The sequence below is a fragment of the Triticum aestivum genome, chromosome 5B (genome assembly GCF_018294505.1).
Source record: "Triticum aestivum cultivar Chinese Spring chromosome 5B, IWGSC CS RefSeq v2.1, whole genome shotgun sequence".
Lineage (NCBI taxonomy): Eukaryota > Viridiplantae > Streptophyta > Magnoliopsida > Poales > Poaceae > Triticum > Triticum aestivum.
This window is the reverse complement of record NC_057807.1, coordinates 685330022-685346663: the sequence shown is the minus strand read 5'-3', so window position 1 is coordinate 685346663 and position 16642 is coordinate 685330022. Positions and strand designations below refer to the sequence as shown.

Here is a 16642-nt window from a genome sequence, read left to right as displayed (position 1 = left end):
AGTGCAGCCCTGAAAAAACTAAAAGCCTAAGCCAAGAAAGTGCATCCAGTGGAGCGGAGATGCGAGGAGCTTGGGTCTTTACCAGGGAAGGGGTGTGACGAGGCACAATCAGATCGACCTTTCGCGCAGCCGGCCGCCGCCCTCATTGCCGCACACGGAGGCTGCCTCCTCGCCGGATCGGGTCGGAGCGGCGTCCCAAGAGACGAGACGCACACGGTGCCCGCCACCTCGATCTACCTCTCCCGGCGCAGCCCATCTCGACGAGATGTGGACGTGGCGGATCTGGCCGCTGCCCCGCTGACTTGCTCGACTCGATCTGGGGCGTCCCCGCTTGAAGAACAGAAGGTGAGTGGAGGACAGCGCTGGCGGGGAAGAGAGCGGCGCGGGCGGGGAAGACGGCGGCTCGGGGTGGGAGGGAAGAGGGCGGCGCCAGCGGGGAAGAGGGCGGCTCTTGGTGGAGCGGCGGCGGCGAAGGGAAGAAGGGCGGCGACGAAGGGAGACCTCGCTCGAGGACAGGAGTCGTCGGTCGTACGTGCGGGCGATAGGTTTAGGTTTTTTTGTGGCTGGTTAGTTTTCCTAGGTCTTTTTTTGTTGGTTAACCATCGTAGGTCTTTTTTCGGTCGTACATGCATGGGTGCAGGTTGGGGCCTCAGCACGAGGTTTTTTCGGTTCGTGGTGGCTAAGTCTGAGATGGGAGGAGGTACCAAAAAAACCATGAAAGGTGGGACGAAAATTGACCGGCGAAGACTACCAACTGCTCCATTAGGAGTAGAGATTTCTATACACTCAACAAAATTCAACACAAATAAATGCTGGACTACGTGGAACTACCCCTGTTCGATGTATGTGAGCATGTGTTAACTTTTTGTGCCTTTCATAAGAAATATTAGAAATACTTTTCTTTCTTATTCACTTCACTGAAAAATTACTTTATTATCTATCTAGATCAACTAAACATCACATCACCATCAATTGCTCTGCTAGACCCTCATCATTAATCGGACCACATCACATAAACCTTATAATTGTACATCTAATACCAAGAACCGACAATCTGAATGGTAGCATAATATATTGATCTAACATAAGAGAAAACTATAGCCTAACAAAAGTATAGGCTAGCTCACCGGCCTAATAAAAAGTGTAGTCTAGCTCGCAAGCTGAAATTGAATTTTTATAGGGATCTAATATCATGTACAAACAACATATATGGTCACTAATTAATACCATACTTATCAAAATGGAATAAATCATTCTCCTACATATTAACGTTCTTAAAATGTTACATGCAGTTAAAAAAGATGTTGCATGCACTTGTAATATAGTTTATTTCACTTAATATTTGTGGTGACCGTAATAGTCATTTCATATCGCATAATGCATGTGAATATCCATGAAGCTCTCACCGCATTTGCAAGGGCCAATTTCCTAGATTTGAATAATAATAGTATCTTTTTTCAGAATTGTATTATTATGCCTACAAACTCCCACATAAAGATGACCATATTAAAACATCTTTATCCGTGGTGACCATGGCCGGCCACACGTCGCTGAGAATGAAAAGCCAGGAAGGCGACGTGGGGGTACGGCGTGTTAAACGCCGGCGCGTACAGATAGCCATATCTTTCGGTGCGGCTCTCCGCCGGTTGCTATAAATAAGCACGCACAAGTAGCCAAGTAATAACCAGCCTGAGTAAGCAGTGGAGTGAGCGTGAGAGTGGGAGTGATCGATCCAAGATGTTCCGATGGATGACTCGGCCGCAGCTCAAGGGCAAGGTGGTGCTCATGCGCAGGAACGTCCTCGACTTGAACCACTGGCTGGACCCCATCATCCACGGCACCTTGGATGAGATCTCCACCAAAGGCATCACCTGCCGGCTCATCAGCTCCACCGTCGTCGACCGAGGTATTGTCCTTTCTCACTTAGAGGCAAGCCTACGGACACTTATTTTGCGACCCAGGTAGTAATTATTAGCACTTTAGGGTATGTCTATATCTCATTCGCCCAAGATATTCTCATTTCTCAGCAGATTCCAAATCTATACATACAGATCCAGAAAATGTTCACCTCCATGTAATAATTTGCTCATCTGATATGCCAAAAAATATATAGTATTGCCTCGAAAATCTTATTTCTTAGTTGACCTTGCAGATTTGTTCTTACATATCTAAAGAAACGTTCAGCCATCGATAACTTGCTCGTATAATACGTATGCAGTATTTGTTCTCACAGTTCAGAAAAATATGGATCTTGCATATCCCGATCAACCCCTTTTTTTTGGCAATTTGGCATCGTCCGAGAACTTAAAATCTCTCAAGTGACTGAGAATTAGCAGAACCGATAACTTTAACCATCACCTTTTGGATGAGATTGTAACTTTAACCAAGAACCCTTTAATGGGGCCCTAATTGCCTGTTTTAAATTATAGAAGTTTCAAAATTGACCTTTTAACAACAAATATATTCTTTTTAAAACGAAGGGAGTACAATGATTTTTGAACTTATGGGAGCATGATGTATTAATTAAGCAAACAAACGATCGGATGCAGATGTTGGGAATGGCAACCGGGGTTTCGCGGGCAAGGAGAAGCACGTTGAACACTGGGTGCCCCACTTGCCCCAAATCACCAATGGTGATACCACCTATGATGTCACCTTCGACTGGGACGTGAAGAAGCATGGCGGCCCCGGTGCCGTCATCGTCAGAAACTACCATGCCACCGAGTTTCTCCTCAAGACCATCACCATTGACGTCGTCCCTGGCCACAATGGCCCCATGGTCTTCCTCGCCAACTCTTGGATCTACAACACAGACAAGTACTACTACGACCGAGTCTTCTTCACCAATGACGTATGTATGTGCGTCTAGAGCTAGACATATTGTTGCATCAATTCCCTGAATGATCTTATTTTTACTTATTGAAGGCACCTTTTGAATCTCCACATTAATCCTAAAAAAACATCTTACATTAATGGTTAGATCAAAATTCTACGGCTAGGTCCAGGAGTTCTATAGCTCATCTGACGCTTTATTGCGAACAGCCGCATGTCCAACAAGATCAAACCGCTTAGCCTCTTTATGAAGAAAAGCAATAAAGAAATTCTAAAACATCATTAATTAACAATTTTGTAGAACAGTGAGCAATGCAACGGCAAATTACTTAAAAGTGTTTATGACTAGTTACATGTAGTTTATGTGCTTCTCAAAATTGCTAGCAAACGCAGATGCATGAGTTGACGACCAGTTACCTGAACAAATATGGTATACAATGTAATGCAGACATGCCTGCCGAGCGAGATGCCAGCATTGTTGCAGCCTTACCGGGAGGATGAGCTTCGGCTTCTACGAGGGGACGAACCCAGGCAGAAGAACGGCGCCTATGAGGAGCACGACCGGCAATGCTACACGTACAAACGATTTACAGGCTTTTACAGGATGGTTAACCTTGATTGGTCGATAGGTGAGCGGGACGGTCCACCCCCCCTAAAAATCAGGGAGGAAGGGGTTTGTGATTGGTTGTTAGATGAAAGGAGCGTATAAAAGCATGTAAGTCTTTGTATGTCTAGCATTTTTGGGAGCACGACCGTGTCTACCGCTACGCCGTCTACAACGACCTCGGGGATCCGGACAACAAGGCCCCTCGCCCCACTCTTGGTGGCCACAACAGTAATTTCCCTTACCCGCGGCGCGGCCGAACCGGTAGGAAGCCCATGCGTAGTGACCCCACGTGTGAGAGCCGGAACGTCTTGCCCATGCTCCAGCAGTTCTACGTCCCACGCGACGAGTGCTTCAACCACGTCAAGAAGGTCGACTTCACGGCCCACCTCATTAAGGCCATATTGGCGGCCGTTCTGCCTCTCCTCCGCGAGAAGTTTGACTGTGCCTCGCGGCGCGAGTTCGACAACTTTGAGGACATCGACAAGCTCTACGCCGACGGGATTGTGATCGCCGACATCCCCACCCTGAACGAGTTGTTCGAATTGTTCCCTTCCCTCAGGAGCATCATGCCAACTGGTGAGGACTTCCCCCTCAAGATGCCCATGCCGCAGGTCATCAGAAAGAACAAGAAGGCATGGCGGACCGACGAGGAGGAGATGCTCGCCGGCCTCAACCCACCACACACCATCACCTGCCTGAAGGAGTTCCCTCCGAGGAGCACATCCAACACAATCTTGGCAGGCTCACAGTCGAGAAGGCGATCGCCAACAACAGGCTCTTCATCCTAGACCACCATGACAACTTCATGCCTCACCTGATAAATATCAACAAACTCCAAAACACATTTGTCTACGCCACCAGGACATTACTCTTCCTGCAGGACGACGACAATCACGACACGCTCAAGCCAATAGCCATCGAGCTCAGCAAGCCCCGCCTTGTTAGAATAAATCGAGGCACTCCGTCGATCTACCGAGGACCAAGCAATCACACGAGGAACGACACCGAGATTTGTTAATGAAGTTCACCGATATGGCTACATCCCCAGGGCATGACTACGGGCGCTCCTCCCCATGACACCGGCAATACCGCACCACGACCACCCAGGCGTCAGCACACGCCGCCGGCTCCCCCGCGTGCCCGTGCTATTATGTTGGCATATGTTACATCGTGTGTCTACCTCCGATATATATGAGAGGCCTAGGATACAAGTGTCCTATTAGGACACAACTCCTACCCTGTCTACACACCGTACGACTCCATGTCCAACTGTAACCTAACTTGTACAATAATATTCGACACATCTCTAACAAACTCCACCTTGGCGAATATTCTCCACCACCTTGAATTCGTCCGTGCGTCGAACCTCCATGTACATTGGACTTGAGATACGCCATGAGTACCACTGCTACTCCCAGACTCCATGTGACTCCACCTGCAACTGTAGTCCCTTCTTGTCTTCTTCACAATCAACACTCGAGCAAAATTAAGTTCCTCATTACTCTACCTTGTGCTTCCAACTTTCGGAGAATCCGTTCAACGCCATCACACACCGACCACTGTCTGCATGAAAATGAACAACTCACATATTGGACGCCACATATAAGAGTTACCTGAACTCAACGTCACCGCTCTTTCTTGACTGCTTGTCTGAAAATTGAAGGAATTTCACCGTTGCCCTATGTCAACCTGAGTCAAATTCGTAGTTGTCTCACCCTTCTTCCGGATAGTCTCTGGCATGTCCCACAGCTGTAGCACTCCTCCTCCTTCTGTATTTGTCATCCGCACTTTGCCATGTGCACTGAACACCACAGAATATATGGCCATGTACTCTCTCAGCCTTTGACAGTTTCAGACTTTCCGCCACTTTCTCAGATTCTTCATGGTCAACTCCTGTCCATCAACTAGCACCGATAGACCCAATCACCAACTTGAATCTGGTACTCGTCAACACTGCTTCAGCACCCTTGCACACTTTGTCTGACCACATGTCTGGCCACCAGTGCCTTGGTCTGTCGCTGTGTCCCGTGCTTACCGCACGCCTCGCCGCTATCACCGCGTCGAGCCTCTGCTATCCTGGTCGAGTCTCTAGGGCCGCGGACCCACACCACTCAAACCCCTACTGCAGAGAACCACCGATCATCAGCGACCGATGCCGAGTATCACGCCTCCATCAGACCACTGGTACCCAGGCCGATCCACGTGTCTCTCGCTATCCCGCTGAAATAGGCTTCGATTCTCCGATATCTTACACCGTAGCCCCTCCATCAGCACAGAGTGAAATCTTCCGTCAGACTCCAGCTCCACCTTCAACATGACTCTATGTAGCTGGCCATGCTACCCACGCGCCCTGTCGACTTCAAGCTCTCTTGTGTGCACCGTCTTGAATCAACCCTGCGTCATAGTCTGTCGAAGCCGCACAAGCCCTCAGGCCTGCACCACGTGTTTCCACGCCCCAGAAGTCGGCCACCATCAGCATCACGCTCATATGTCGTCGTCGCTGAAATCACCGCCGTCTTCTGCTTTGACCGACATCCACGTCAGTCCATCAGACTGTCCAGTCCGACCCAGCCGAAATAACCTGACTGCAACCATGCTCTACCCTATATCGTGTTCGCCCACACTCCGTGCCTTGCTTGACGCCTGTAGAACATGATCCTCTTTGTGCAACACATTCCAGGCTTCCAAATCATCTTTGACGAATTCCCATCCCTCACACAATTCTTGCAATGACCTCAAGCATCCTTGTTGCACCAATAAATCTCGCATCCTTATCTGCCATACCCTGAAGCTTTCGGTCCCGACGAATTTCTGTGCTTCAAACCTAGTACCCTATTGGTGCTACGGTCATTGTATGGCCGACCCATGAAAGATAACCAAGTTGCAGTAACTCCCGTGATGCCTTTGATCAACAATGCTCCACGTACTGCTCCACTTCAAGCACAACTCCCGATGCTTTTTTTCAATTGCTGCCATAGCCTATGCTACTTCCGATGGGTTCTCCCTTTGATGAATTTTTGTTTCGCTGACTGATTTGCCTCTTGCCTGAACGCACCACGCCACGACAGGTCTGCATCTGACGTTTCTTTTCTCTTGATGAAAAACAAATCTCCAAGAGTCACGTAATCACGATCCCTTCTAGCCTCTGCCCGCAACGCACTGGGTCAGGCCTAGATATCTGTAGACTGCAGCCGGTCGTTGGGCCACACGGGCCTCCGCCTGAGCGCCTTGCACTTGCGCCTCTGCCGTGAGCCGCCTCGCTCGCTCAGCGGTCGCACGCGCCTAGACGCGTAGCACCCTTCCGTGTAGCGCCTTCCTGCCGAACTCCGCACCGTCGCCGCCGCCAGATCCAATCTCGTCGAGACGCTTCGCTCCTGCCGCTGCCTGCTGATCCGATTGCTTTCATGAACTCGTCGACTTATCCTGATGGCTCGATCTTCAGTGTCGACCAGCCGATCCATCTCGAACTTTTCTCCTCTAAATCAACGACCACAACCTCAAATCGAACCTTGCTCATGATACCACTTGTTAGAATAAATCGAGGCACTCCGTCGATCTACTGAGGACCAAGCAATCACACGAGGAATGACATCGAGATTTGTTAACGAGGTTCACCGATATGGCTATATCCCCGGGGCATGACTACGGGCGCTCCTTCGCATGACACCGTCACAATACCGCACCTCGACCGCCCGGGCGCCAGCACACGCTGCCGGCTCCCCTGCGTGCCCGTACTATTATGTTGCCATAGGTTACATCGTGTGTCTACCTCCGATATATATGAGAGACCTAGGATACAAGTGTCCTATTAGGACACAACTCCTACCATGTCTACACACCATACGACTCCAAGTTAAACTGTAACCTAACTTGTACAATAATATTCGACACAACTCTAACACGCCTAAATGACCTCGGCACCAAAGTGGTCGGTTCCGACAACACGGTCTACACGCCACCACCCACTTCTGGCTCGAAGACGGGCATGGATGTCCAGGAAACCATCTGGCAGTTGGCCAAGGCCTACGTCACCGTGAACGATTCCGCGTGGCACGGGCTCATCAGCCACTGGCTCCACACGCATGCTGTCATTGAGCCATTCGTGATTGCCACCCACCGGCAGCTCAGCGTCACGCATCCCATCCACAAGCTCCTGAAGCCACACTATCGCGACACCATGACTATCAATGCTCTAGCACGCCAAGTCCTCACCAATGCCAACGGCTTCTTCGAGATGACCGTCTGCCCTGGTGAGCACGCACTCAGAATCTCCTCGTACGTCTATAAGAACTGGAACTTCACCGAGCAGGCATTACCGGTAGACCTGGTCAAGAGGGGTATGGCAAAGCCGGACCCGTCTAGCCCCTATGGAGTGTCACTTCTCATCAAGGACTACCCATATGCGGTGGACGGGTTGGCAGTCTGGTCAGCCATCGAGAGTTGGGTCGACGAGTACTGCAGGATCTACTACCCCAGCGACGACGTGCTTCAGGGCGATGTCGAGCTGCAGGCATGGTGGAAGGAGGTGCATGTAGAAAAGAGAGGCTAAAGCGTATGCGTTTAGCAGGGGCGCGTGCGTGTTAATATAGGCACAATGGTGCGAGATATACAAGGTTGTTGGGCTGTGGATTGATCTACAAGACACAATTTAGGATAGGACTCAATCCCAACAGCCCAACTATCGTTACAACAGAAATATCAACACACACGCACACATATACGGTTATACCGTATGTACAATGTTTAACACTCCCCCTCAATCACGACTTATCTAAGTTGAGATTGCGTCGGAATGCCTCCAGCTGCCTCAAGGAAAGGGGTTTAGTAAACCCATCTGCAACCTGATCACCAGTAGGAACAAAGCGAACATTCAACAGCTTGTTTGCAACTCGTTCTCGAACAAAGTGATAGTCTATCTCGATGTGCTTCGTCCTAGCATGAAAAACAGGGTTGGCAGATAAATAAGTAGCACCCAAATTGTCACACCAGAGCGACGCTACCTTGGGATGAGAAACACCCAACTCTGTCAAAACTCTGTCAAAACTTTTGGACCCAGATTACTTCAGCAGTGGCATTAGCTAGAGCCTTGTACTCAGCTTCTGTGCTAGACCTGGAAACGGTCGCCTGCTTACGAGCACTCCATGACACCAAGTTACCTCCAAGAAAAACCGCAAAACCTCCTGTAGATCTTCTGTCATCAGGACAGCCTGCCCAATCTGCATCGGAGAACGCACTAACAAGCATGGAGTCCGATTTGCAAAGCTTAAGGCCATGACTCTGTGTGCCTTGAAGATATCTGAGTATCCTTTTCACTGCAGTCCAATGAACAGTAGTAGGAGCATGCAAAAACTGACAGACCTTATTAACAGCATATGCAATATCTGGCCACGTCAAAGTTAGGTACTGTAGTGCTCCCAGGATGCTCCTATACCTGGTGGAGTCTTCAGTCGTGAGGATGGCTCCATCATGAAGAGATAACTTCTCAGAGGCAGACAGGGGTGTAGGTGAAGGTTTGCATCCAGTCATGCCCATTCGCTGAAGGATCTCTTGCACATATTTTTCCTGCGACAGAAGAACTCCACGTGCAATATTTTTCACGTCAATACCAAGAAAGAAATGCAATGCACCCAAGTCCTTGAGCGCAAAGTCTACTCAAATCCTTGAGAAGAGCTGCAACTGCTGTGGGTGAGGAGCTTGTGACAATAATATCATCAACGTATATCAGCATAAAAATCGTTACTCCGTGCTTATGATAGAAGAATAGTGAGGTATCTCCTTTGGAAGCAAGAAAACCAAGAGACCGAAGTTTGGAGTACAGACGATAATACCAGGCTCTTGGTGCTTGTTTCAGGCCATAAAGGGCCTTATCAAGCTTGCAGACATGGCGTGGTGAGACTGAGCTTTCATACCCAGGAGGTTGCCTCATGAAAACTTCCTCTTCGAGAACACCATGCAAAAACGCGTTCTTCACATCTAGTTGCCGCATGCACCAATTTCGAGAAATCGCAATGGAAAGAACTAAACGAATAGTAGCAGCTTTTACCACAGGGCTAAAGGTGTCTTCATAATCCACACCGTACCTTTGCTTGAAGCCTTTGGAAACTAACCGGGCCTTGTACCTGTCAATAGTGCCATCAGACTTTCGCTTAATCTTGTACATCCATTTGCAGTCAATCACATTCCTCCCTCTGACGGGTGGAACGAGGCGCCACGTTTTGTTATCCATAAGAGCAGAGTACTCCTCATCCATCGCCTTCTTCCATTTGGGGTCACCAAGAGCAGCTTGTAAATTTCTTGGTTCACCTGCAGCACAAAAAGATCCCCAGCGAATACAGCCATCTTTATAAACTTTTGGTTTTGCAATGCCACTTTGAGACCTAGTTTGTGTACGCAGAGGAGGAGGCGGGGGTGGCTGATCAGCCCGAACGTGCAGCCGATTGATTGATGCAGAAACAGCGGAGTCCGAGGTGGCAGTATTCGGCATAGAAGATCCAGAGTCAGCCGCACCGGATCCCGCACCAGATCCAAGAGCGGACTCCTGTTGAGATTCGGCCGCAGACGGCCCGCCACGCGGCTGCGGCGGACTGGGCGCCAGAGGCTGCGAAGGGCCCGACCCGCCTGAGCCAGCGCGCCCCACACCAAGGCGGCCACGTGGGCCATGCTCGTTCGCCGCGGAGGAGGCCCCGGCCCGCACCGAGGCGGGAGTGGCCCAACCAGGGGACAGGGAGACAGCGGGCCCGCCTGGCCGACCGCCTGCCCCGCCTGCTGGCGGCGATCCCGCGGGGGATTCGCCTGGCGCGGCTGCAGCGCCAGATCCCGAGGGGATTCGCCCGCCAGAATCATCATCGGATCGCGCGCCCGGATCTTCTGCATAGTCTGCTGTTGGCTGCATAAAATCATGAGTATTTTCACCGATTTCTTCACTAATTTCTACACGGTTGGCCGGCCCTGATTCCTGCACACTATCAGCAGACACCTCATCAAGAGTATTAGGCATTGACACGGAACCAGCAGCAGCATCAACTCCCCCTGGAATAAAGTTTGGTGATGGCAGGAGATGAGAGGGTAACAAAACAAGTTCTTTGCATAGTTGCGCTCCTGCATTTGGGTGAAGACTCACAAAAGGAAAAACTTGTTCATCAAACACGACATCGCGAGAAATATAGACTAGTCCAGAGGAGATGTCTAAGCATTTATATCCCTTGTGAAGGGCACTATAACCCAAAAAAGCGCATTGCTTGGAGCGGAACTCAAGTTTGTGCTTATTAAAGGGGCGCAAATTGGGCCATACAGCACAACCAAAGATGCGAAGAAAACTATAATTGGGTTGAGTGCCAAAGAGACGTTCGAGTGGAGTTTTATTTTTGATGACTCGACTAGGGACACGGTTGATGAGATATACGGCCGTGAGGAAACCTTCATCCCAAAACTTTAAGGGCATGAACGCATGTGCCAAAAGGGAAAGACCAACTTCCACTATGTGATGATGTTTCCGCTCTGCGGATCCATTTTGTTGGTGTCCATGAGGGAAAGAGACATGGTGAGTAATGCCAATGCGCTCAAAGAAAGAATTCAGACTTTGATACTCACCACCCCAATCTGTTTGCATGGCGATGATTTTGCAATTAAACAAGCGTTCAACATGCGCTTGAAAAATACGAAACTTCTCAAACACATCAGATTTGTTCTTAAGCAAATATATCCAACTAAACTTGCTGAAATCATCGATAAAACTGACATAGTATTTTTGCCTGCCTACAGAAACGGGTCCAGGACCTCAAACATCTGAGAAAATTAGCTCTAAAGGAGCTTTGGATTCACTAACTGAGCGAGGATAAGGAAGTTGATGACTTTTGGCCATCTGACATGCATCACACACGAGAAGATGATCTTGTTTATTTGACACGGGGAGATTAAAATCTCGAACTATTTTCCGGACCACTGGAAGAGAGGGATGCCCTAGACGCTTGTGCCACCGGGATGTGGATAGTTTGATTGCTCCAAGTGCTTGCCGTGAAGGGGCACTGTGCCGCCCGGTGACTGGAAACAAACGCCATTTACTCTTGTTTTGAAGTATGGTCCTCTGGGTATCCTGATCCTTGACAAGAAAAGTTTCAGGGTGAAGTTCAATAAACACGTGATTATCTTTCATGAGTTGATAGGCAGAAAGAAGACTTTGCTCAGAGTTAGGAACATGCAGGATGTTGTTGAGTTTCAAAGATCCAGAGGGAGTAGATAAAACTGAATGGCCGATGTGTGCAATGTCCATACCTTGTCCACTGGCGGTGTGGATCTGTTCGTTGCCGTTGTAGCGATCCCGAACCGCAAGTTTCTCCAGTTCGCCTGTGATGTGATCGGTTGCACCGGTGTCAAGATACCAATTGGTATCTACAGCGTATGAATGAGCGGTGTTGGCAGTACGATGTTGGCCACCATTGCCACCACCGCCGCCACCACCGCCACCGCCGTTGCCGCCACCGCCGCCTCCTGCGGGGTTGCGGACATTATTGTTGTAGCCTTTGTCATAGCGCTTTCTGCAGCTCCATGCACCGTGCCCTTCTTCTTTGCAGATCTGGCAACGTTCACGGTCACCGCGGTCACCACCCTGCTTGCGCGGCGCGCCACCAGACGAGCCGCCCCCGGAGTTGTCGTTGTAGCGGGGGTTGCCAGAGTTGTTGTTGTAGCCTGCACGTCCACCTCCGCCGCCACTACTGCCGCCTCCATGGCTGTAGTTGCCGCCACGGCCGCCACCGCGCGACGCAAGATTGGCGGAGTGACTCGAGGAGAATGATGCCTGCTGGGCAGCGATGCGGCCTTCAGCCGCCAGGAGCAACGAGAAGAGCTCTGTGAGCCCGATTGGTTGGTCCGTGGCGGTGCGCGTGGAGATTGCTGAAACAAAACCATTATAGTCCGGTTCGTGCACCAGGCCTTGAAGAATCTGATCCACAAGATCATCTTCTCCAAGAGGCTTCCCGGCAGCGGCGAGTTCGTCAGCAATGCCCTTCATCTTGGTGAAGTAGGTTGCGGCCGACATGTCCTCCTTGCGCGTATTACCTAGGGCAGACCGAAGCTGGAGGGTTTGTGCCCTAGATTGCGATGAAAAGTTTGCACCAGGGCTTGCCAGATGCCAGCAGAAGTAGTATGGTTCGAAACTTGCATGAGAACATCACGAGACAGAGATGCGATCAAGAACGTAAGCACCTGTTGATCCTGCGTCTCCCAGACGGCATGCTCGGGGTTGGGCGTGGAGACGGTTTCCTTCTTCCCGTCGGCGAGGTCCCTCTCGGTGAGAAGGACGGCGGCTGGCTCCTTGCGTGATCCATCAAGGTAGCCCATCATGCCTGCGGCTTTGATGTGCGGCAGGACTTGCGCCTTCCATACCAGGAAGTTTTCCCTGGTCAGTTTCTCGGTGATCGTGTGACCAAGGGATGCGAGGGAGTGGGAGGCCATGACGACGGAGGAGGAGGAGGATGACATGACCTAAATGTGTTGGAAGGGAGAGGCTCTGTATACCATGTAGAAAAGAGAGGCTAAAGCGTATGCGTTTAGCAGGGACCGCGTGCGTGTTAATATAGGCACAATGGTGCGAGATATACAAGGTTGTTGTGTTGTGGATTGATCTACAAGACACAATCTAGGATAGGACTCAATCCCAACAGCCCAACTATCGTTACAACACAAATATCAACACACACGCACACATATACGGTTATACCGTATGTACAATGTTTAACAGTGCGTGAGGTCGGCCATGGCGACATCGCGGACCAGCCCTGGTGGCCCAAGATGACAACCATTACAGAGCTCGTCCGGACATGCAGCACCATTATCTGGATCGCCTCCGCACTGCACGCGGCTGTCAACTTTGGCCAGTACCCCTATGCCGGCTACCTCCCAAACCGCCCGACGGTGAGCGGGCGGCCAATGCCTGAGCCAGGCACCAAAGAATACGAGGAGGCGGAGACTAATCCAGACAAGGCCTTCATCCATACCATCACGAGCCAGCTCCAGAGCATCATTGGTGTCTCCTTGATCGAGGTCCTGTCCAGCCACTCCTCCGATGAGGTGTACCTAGGGCAGCGTGACGAGCCAAAGTGGACATCAGATGACAAGGCGAAAAGGGCGTTCGAAAAGTTCAGGAAGAATTTGATCGACATCCAGGGGATAATCATGAATATGAACAAGAACGACAAGCTCCAGAACCGGTATGGGCTAGCAAAGTTCCCCTACATGCTACTCTACCCGAACACCTCTGACGCCGATGGCGAGAGCGCCACCGGGATCACGGCCAAGGGCATCCCCAATAGCATCTCCATCTGATTAATATCATGGTATTATTTGTTGTAAATGCTACATTTTATTTGTTTATTCTCATTGCAAATAAGGGATGTTGCGTGTGCACTAGTATAACACATGCACATCATACGAATATGGCTAGAAGCTTGCTTGATCCCTTTGAGGCCGAGTTGTGTTTATTTTCCCAGCAGCTGGACAAAGTACTTTTACTGTGTGGGATGATAAGTGTATCATATGCTCAAAATGTCTTCTTAATAAGGTGCCCAAATTATCCTCCATTGGGCTGTATGAATATATTACAGCTAAAATTAGTACTATAAAATTAACTGAGAAAATAATTAGCACAATTAATGAGAAACAATGACTGCCAATTAATCAGATAATTAAACCTTCACTATAAAAGGACCCATTGGCATTTCATTTGCTCTCATATACGGAGATACAAGGACATGTAGCTTTGGTTTGCTCATGGTCCAAACAGGTGTTGGGTGTATTTCGGAAGCTGAAGTGCCAGCACCGTAGACATGGACGCAAACTCTCAGGCTAAAAGCCTGAAACATCGTGTGGTTCACAAGTCGGATCGAATCCTCAAGAATATTTGAAGATTTTTGCTTTCTACCCTGTGCCGGCCGGCAAAGAAACGTATATTCTTCTAAAGCTAGAGCTAATCGGTAGTGCTTCCCAGGTATGGCGTATAGCAGCTGCCATACTGTCATGCCATCACGCTAGCAGAGTTCAACTTAACGCATAACACAACATGCATGTGGCGTTGGTACCAAAAGAAAAGAGAGAACAAAATGTGACTGTTTTTTACGGGGGATGATAGCACACAAGCCATAGAAGTATCTGAAGAAAAACCCAACGGGCCGGTTAAGCATAAATGTGCTACGAAGCATTATTAAAGATACAAATGGACAATACTTCAGACTTTCAGAGGATGACGTACATTTTACAAAGCACCGTTGCAGTTGGTCAATGACTACAGAGATCATTGGAGACAACAACAGCATGTGATTAAACCCTAATTCCTCGCGTCTTGCAAGCAAGCGACGCATTTGTCAAGGAGTAGAAGTTTGTCGACAGCCACATTGAGCCCTCTGACGTTTTACTGCCCCGCCAGCATGAGAAAGTTGTATCTGCGTCATGGCAACCAAGAATAGAACCTGCACAGCAAGCAGTCTCATGAGCGGAGCCGGTTTTGGCTACTCACGAGGCACTAAAATACAGACAAAACAATTCCCGCAAGTTCAAGCAGCACTAGCAAAATTGTTTCTACAAGTTAAACTTGTTCTTTTGTCTCTTTGTTCTTCTCAATAGAGAGAAAAACATGTAAAACAATCGTGAGCAACATTTGTTTTCTACATATACTATTGGCTCAAGATGATTAGTAGCCAGTTGATTTCATATCTGAAGATTGAACTGAAACCTTGCAGAGTTGCAGTCATTGTGTTTTCTCAGGCAGACTCTGCTCATGACTGCGCAACTCCAGGAGGAAGTGTTTCATCGATCCAAGTGAGAAGACGAATAAGGTCAAACTAGGCCATGATATTATAGTCATATATAAGGGCTACAGAAACAGAACTAGACCACATTATTCTAGCTTTTAGCTGTATTGTGCGCAGCACTGCATTTTCTTTACCACTGCAGAGCATATCGATTGATTGCTTGCAAATAAAACAATAGAAACATAGTAACAGAGGATGCCATATCACCTCTTCAACCAACAAAGCGTGTCACTAGTGTAACATCACAATCATCTCAACTGATGTTCAGCAGTTCGGCTTGATCCTCTCCACCACCAGTGGTGATTCCTGTGAGAAGAATGAGTCAACAAACCAATGGGAATTGTGGGCAATAAACAACTGAAGAGCTTTTGCTGCAAGATTATGAACAGTTAAGGAATCACATGTAGCACAAAATTAAATAACTCATCAAGACATTGTACTTCACATCAAGACAAATATAGTTTGGGAGGTTAAAGTAAACTATGTGAAAATACCTGGAGTGTAGAAACTTGTGTGAGGAAAACCCGACCGGCAGGCCCCTTTCCGCGACACTTCCTCAATCCACATGGACCTGAGGTGGATCATGTATGTGCGCATGCCATGGTTGACATAAATGAAGATCACATGAGCATCTTCAGCATAGGCAGCTGGCTCCACTGGAACAATACACGCTGTCAGTATTTCCGGCGCAATAAGCTTCTCCAGATCAATGACCCTACAACGTGTCCAGGATATATGTATGCATGCAACAGAATTTCATGGAGACAGGTGGGACCAGTAAATTTCAGGCTGCACCAGCAAATATTGAGGAGACTGAACCTGAATTCACTAGCAAATTTTGGCATTCCATCATTGAGTTTCTTCTAACCAATCTTTCTTAAGGCATATAAACCCTATACTTACTTATTTTAAGCCCAAACTCCATACATCTAAAATAGTTTGATTCCAAGGGGCAACAGTGGCAGTACCTCTTCATTAGAAAAAACAGTGCTAATGTATTTTCATTCGCAAAAAAAAAAAACCAGCATCAGTACCTTCATAGATGAACCCAAGGTCTATCTAACCACCGGGACATAGTTCTATTCTCGAAAACAAAGAAAATATCAAGTCTACTAGAGAATATCTGCAGAGTTTGGTTTCTGCACTGCATCAGCGAAATCTTCCAAACCTGGAACTAGAATTTTAATTTGCTGAAAAAACATATCAGCACTTCCCCGATATCATGGAGAATAGCAAGTGCAATACATACTGCCATGCCATCACATTAACAGAATTGACCTTGATGTAACAGACATGCACGCAAATCGTACCAATAAAGCAAGAATACAAGCCAGGTAAACACTATAGGATAAGCTAATTAAAATCGCAGGCAGAAACATAATGGATCAGTTCAGCACAAATA

The 16642-nt window shown here is 48.6% G+C and overlaps 1 pseudogene; it reads left to right on the top strand.

Moving 5' to 3' along the window:
- Positions 1-1696: 1696 nt before the first annotated feature.
- Positions 1697-13759, top strand: LOC123117660 (putative linoleate 9S-lipoxygenase 3; annotated as a pseudogene).
- The last annotated feature ends 2883 nt before the right edge of the window (positions 13760-16642 follow it).